This window comes from Cervus elaphus, chromosome 19 (assembly GCF_910594005.1).
Source record: "Cervus elaphus chromosome 19, mCerEla1.1, whole genome shotgun sequence".
NCBI lineage: Eukaryota > Metazoa > Chordata > Mammalia > Artiodactyla > Cervidae > Cervus > Cervus elaphus.
Window position 1 is genome coordinate 74,625,155 of NC_057833.1, and position 6,000 is coordinate 74,631,154.

The following is a 6,000-nucleotide window of genomic DNA, read 5'->3' on the forward strand; positions in this document are numbered from 1 at the left end:
TCTGGGGTAATTTCAGTTTTAGTGGCTCTGAGAGTTGGTAATGAAGCCAGAAGAGGATGGAGAGACACTACAAACTACACCTTTAGACTGGGGGTGGGAGTGGGGGTGCGGAATTGATGATCCTTCTCTAAACCGAACCGGTGTATTAATAAAGCTGAGAGAGCTGTTAAGGACCCCCCAAAAATGATCAAAATTCTATATTCAAAAAAGGAGACCTTTTCCAAGACCCTTGGAGGATAGCAGCTGTATGTCACTACAGCGCCATCCGTCTTCATTCCTGTATGGGAAGGGCTGTGGCTGCGGCTAGAGAAGCAGCCGCCTGCCCCCCTCCAACCCCGTCGGGCGCCCCCTCCTCCCTCGCCTTCCATCCACCTTCACGTCCCTCCCCAGCGAGATGGTCAGTCAAGAACTCATTCTGAGCAGAATGTTTGTCAAGAGATCACTTTATTTTTCAAGCAAGGTTTTGAGAGGCACCACTTGAAGTTTAATATAATATTCAAATAAAATTACAGATGTTAAATCCTGTCAAAACAAAATCTAGCCCAAAAAAGTATTTCCCAGCCAACTGCACATGTTCACAAGGGACACAGCAAAATTCCAACAACAAAGGTGTTTAATGGTTTCAGAATCCATTTCAGTAAATTCTGAGCTGAATGGCCTATCACAGCTGGTAGAATTTAAACTCACATCACAGCTTTGTTTTTAAAATCATGACCACCACGGTTTTAAAACCATGACTACCACTGTCATCATTAAAAACTGACATTCAAAACTTACATGATATACTTGCTATTAACGGTCAATGAGTATGTTTTAGGTTCAATAGGAACCCCAATCCTTCAAAGCAAGGGTATGTCATGGTACCATCTTTCTCCCGAGGGCACTGTCTGAGCTCAGGGACAGAGCACTGTGGACATGGGCCTGGTAGTCCTGTCCCTGTCCTGATCCGGCTGGCGCTCAGCGTGGCAGGCCAGAAGATGATCAAATAAACACAGGAAACAAGACCCACATGCTTGAAACGCTCTATCTACACCAGCAGGGACAGCCACACACACTCAAAACCAGAATCACAGAAGGGTACTAAGATTGTAAACGCTGAAAATGAGAAACATGTCAATTACGTAAATACATGAAAATACACATAACACTGACTAAAAATACAACTCAAAATAGCTGCACTCATGAATATGTAAAAACTTATGCCTATCCCATTAAACTCGGGTTCCACACAAGGTGGTCTGGAAAATGCTGTTCCAGGGCATTACTTCTCAACAAGGGGGAGTTTTTGTCCCCCAGCAAATGCTTGGCACTATCTGAAGACATTTTTGGTTGTTACACCTGTTGGTGGGGGTCCCGCTGGCATCTGCTAAAATCCTACAATGCACAGGACAAGAAGTACCCAGCCCCAAAAGTCAACAGGGGCCCAGCTTTGAACCCCTGCCCCAGAGGATCACAGGGGTGTTTCATTTATGCAGCAATAAACTGCGAACTTGTTTTTAAAAAGATACTTTGCATAAATACATAAATGAATTTATAATAACACAAAATTAAATTTCTGATTTTTTAAAGCAAAAAAAAATTTAAAACCTTGATAAAATGTCTCAGCTATAGGATGGCATATACTGAGGGTTTGCCCAGCTCTCATGAAGGCATTCTTTCTGCAAATCCAATGAGACTGTTGAGGAAACTGCAATCACAATTCCTACCAACTACAGTCCCTTCCAAGTAACCCACCCTACTACAGGCCCTGTGGAAAGGGGATGGCTGTGAGCTGGCAAAAGCCCACCCCTCCTTGGGGAGAGCTTGGGGACCAGGTGGGCACCTGGGAGACATGGTGCAGGGCGAGACAACTGTCACCCTGTCTCTGGGGTGGGCAGGGTGTGTGAGGAGAACAGGAGAGGATAAGGCAGGCAGAGTTGAGGAGCAGAGAACACACGGCAGAGAGTGTGTAGGAGCAGCAGACGGTTGAGATCAACAAGGGAAGAGCAAGCCGGGAAGGTCAAGACCAGGGTGGCAGCCAGATCCCACCAGGCCCCAAGCTACAACTCCATCCACTCCCAGGCCCAGCACTAGGTCGTTGGACTCCACTAGGTTCCTTTCTCCCTTATTCCTGTGTGACCTGCCAGTAAAGTCAGCCTGCTGCCTGCCACCCTGGGGCCTGAGTATGGCAGCCGGGTGTCAGAGACACAAACACCAGAGGCCTTTCCCACCACATGCCCTGCGGCCTCTCCCGACAAGGCTCTGCGAGGCCGGAGGCTGCACCAAATGACACACACCTGTGGGGTGGCGAGGTCACCCTGCGTAGCACAGTCCCCAGACAGGAGTGCATGATGCATGATCCCACACTGGGCAGGCCACCCTGAGGGGGAGGGCGGGCTGGGGGCTGCTGGCTGGACCTGTCCGGAGGAGTGCATCCTAACACTGAAGGGAAGGCTCAAGACAATGGGAACTGAAAACAGTCACCAGTGCACAGGCCCTCAGTCCTGAAACCTGACCCATCAGTGCTTTTCAAGATTCTAGAAGAGCTGGAGGACTTTCCCCCAAGGAAGCTGAGATGGAATGAAGCAGCTACTCTGTCCCCTCCACAGGTCCCCAGAAGTGACCTCAGAGCCATAGAGCTTCCACACCCAGAGTCTGAAACCACCTCGTCAGACAAAAAGTTGGCTGGGACAGCATCTGGCCCACTGTCTGCAAACCTCCCGGAAACAGTGAGTAGACCAGTGAGGCCGACACACCAAGACAAGGACAGCTGCCGGCCGAGGGCACCCCGCAGCCGGGTAACCTGACCATTCGCTGGCCAGGTGGGCAATACAGCCACAGGGGCCTTATTTGACAGTCTCTACAGCCAAGTCTTTCCAACCAAATGCCTCCGCCTCCCAGTCCCTGAATGCTGATTCCAACAATTTCTCAACTGAACACTTTCAACACTATACTCCACTTTCCTAAACAACTTGTACAAGACAGAACTGTAACCCATCCCAGGTGTGAGTCATCACTACTGGTGTCAGACAGTTACTTCAATGACTCACCCTGCTATGACCCCAGACAGTGCAGCGCTGGGTTCCCTGAGCTGTGCTGTTTTTACTTCCTCATCACCCTTGCCCTCAGCACAAGCATTATGAGGAAGAAAAAGGAGGGCACATATATACTCCTAGTAACGGATTCGCTGAGAGAAATCGACTGCTAGTGCAGAGGCTCTTAACTTGGTCTCTGAACCTGAATGAGAAAAAAATCACATCTCTACGTCTGGCTGAAATTTAGCACTCATTCAATTCCACAGGTAGTCACAAAATCCTGGAATTTGCACAGCACCTGTGACTTCTTCACCAACGGAAACCACAGATATTTTCACAAAACATTAGTACTGTACAAAAATCTCAAACCGTCACTTACACTCAACAATACTCAAAAAGAATTAGATCTGGTGTTCCATCTGTTACTATGTGAGCTATTAAAAACCAGGTCAGGAAATTCATCACAAGTTTACTTCAATATTTTTGATAACTGTATTTCAGTATAATAGGTTCTCTTCCTGATCTTTTATTTTTTCTAAAACGTTTGTGCCAGGAGGAGGAGTCCAGAGGTCTGGGGAGGGAAGGAAAGGCCCCCTGGGGCGCATGATGTGCTTCACTCTAGAGGTTTCAAAGTGTTCTTCTAAACAGTCTCAACTAGTTTGCAACAAAAGTGAAAGTTACGCTAGAATGTTACTATTCGCCCAGTACCTTTCACTGATCCTAAGTGGTACTTTCCTAAAGTTACAACACACTGACACAGACATGTAAATATCTGTGCCCTAGAGGACAGCGTTCATACCCAGTATCATTAGTGTCTGCACTTAGATCGTCAACACGGGATGTTCACCTTTCCAGTCCTGCTTCATTCCATATTTCACCAATTCTAATCCCCACCTGTAAATCTTCTGAAGTAGGAAGGGTCCTTCGGAAAGCCTTGTGTCCTACAACTCTATTCCACAACCGTGCTAAACGAAACGCACGCCTCTCTCCACGCTGGGCAAGCGAAGAAAAAAACCGATGAAAGGCAGATTGAAGTCAGTGGGCTACCTTCCAAATCCACGTACACCTAGATTTGAGAGCATCACCAGCAACCGTACTGGCAGAATTTTCACATTTCACTTCGATTTTTCCACACAGTATTCAGAAAACACTGCATAAAATATTATGCAAGTACATAAGCCCTTTCTTAACAAGTCAGGAGAAATCATACAAGTATATCCAACGAAAGCTGAGGGTTTCATTTAGCATAAAGCGGGAAGTATCCCTACCAGTAGTTTCTACTGAAAACTAAGTCTTAGGATCAAAACTGTTCATCACAACCTCCTTAAAAACGGCAAATCTACCCTAGATGGTGCAGGTCTGAGATCAAAGTTACCAAATGCACATTCGCGTCACTACAGGTATTCCCCTCCCCCTTCCTAGCATCCGCCTTCCGCCCTCACCCCGGGACTCCGACCCGGGCAGCACGCGCAAAGACAGATTCAGGAGTCATGCATCACAAAGGAGAGCCTAACGGGCCCAGCCTCTGAACCACTAACGACGCCGCGTCCCAGCAGCCTCTGCGCTGAAATAAAGCAGACTCCTCTTTCCCTGCCTCTCCTGAGGTGACTCACGACCTCTCCCTCAAGGAATGTGGGAGCCAGCGGGCGGCCAGGCCGGGCCCCACACCGCCGTCCTCTAGCTCTAGTCGGCCGTTTACCACCCGCGACGCCTGTGTCACTCGTTCCAGAGCACCCCGGGCTCCCTGACAACCCGGGACCTGCCGGCCGCCGCCCGGCCTCGGGGACCCCGGAAGCCCGAGGAGCGAGACGCCCCCGCCTCACGGCTGCCGAGCACCCCCGCCGCCGCCTCGCGAACGTCCGCCCCGCGCGCCCCCGCCCGGCCCCGCCCCCGAGCCCCGGACGCCGGCCCCGCCCCCCCGCGCGCCCGCTCCCCGCCCCGCCCCCGCGCGCCCCCTTAGCCCGGCCCCCGCCCCCGCCGCGCGCCCCCGCGCCCCCTGCCCCGCCCGCGCAGGGGCGCGCGTCGCGCTCCGAGAGGGACGGTTAGGAGCGCGCGCTTCGCCGCGGGCCCCGCGCGGCGGCGGCGGCGGAGCCTTCCAGAAATTTCCGCGTCCCTAAGCCCACACCGAAAAACAAGCGGGGCGCGCCCCCGCGCCGGCCCGGCCCTCAGCGCCCCTCCCCGCCGCCGCTGCTCCCCTCCCCCACCCGCGCCCCCTCCCCGCCCCCTGCCCCGGGCGGCAGGTCCGGCGCGGCCCTCCCGGGCGGCGGCGGCCCGCGGAGACCCGGCCGGCGGCGGCGGGGCGGCGGCCGCGGCGCCGGCGGGCCGGCGTGATTGATAGGGACGGGGCGGCGGAGCGGCGGCGGCGGCGGAGCGGTTGAGTGACAGCTTACCTGGGTGCCAATCTTCATCACACTGACAAGCGGCTGCAGCAATCGGGACCCGCAGTGCCGCGCCCGCGTCCAACCGTCACGCCGACGCTGGGCCACGCGACACAGCCTCGCTCAATGGGAGGAGGGCGACGCCGACGCGCGCCGCATCAATATTCACAGTGAGGGCGGGGCCTGCGGGCCCAGGGCCCCGCCCCGTCCCTGCGCCGCGGCGGCTGGAGGCGGGGCCTGGGTGCCGGGGGGCGGAGAGTGAGCCGGGGGCGGGCGGCGGCCGGCCCCGCCCCCGCCTAGCAGTCGGGACCCGCCCCCAGCCGCTGCGCCGCGGCGCGAAGAGCGGCCCGCCCCGCCGGCCGCGAGCCCCGCCTCACTACTATGCAGCTGGGGGCGTGGCCTGGTGTAGCCACGCCCCCGCCTCTCTTTCCTCGGAGACCCGGGGAGGTGTGTGGAGCGGGCTGGGGTAGGCGAAACCATCTGCGACGGTCAGGAGGGGAGGGCGGGCCGTACCATCCGCGGGAGGAGCCCTGAACGCGCGCCCCGGCGATGCAGGGCAGGCCAGCCCCGGGCTGTCCTCGGAGGCCGGGCCGTGAGGGCGTCTGGCG

At 55.0% G+C, this 6,000-nt stretch overlaps 1 protein-coding gene across 2 annotated transcripts in view; it reads right to left on the minus strand.

The window, feature by feature from the left end:
• PKNOX1 (PBX/knotted 1 homeobox 1) overlaps window positions 1-5,547 on the minus strand; it is a 44,667-nt gene extending 39,120 nt beyond the window's left edge. The window contains exon 1 of one of the 2 annotated variants that reach the window (XM_043874378.1): window positions 5,405-5,547. The gene's annotated coding sequence lies outside the window, so the exon portion shown is untranslated. The remainder of the gene's footprint in view (window positions 1-5,404) is intronic. The other variant, XM_043874376.1, reaches the window with a different exon arrangement.
• Window positions 5,548-6,000: the final 453 nt, after the last annotated feature.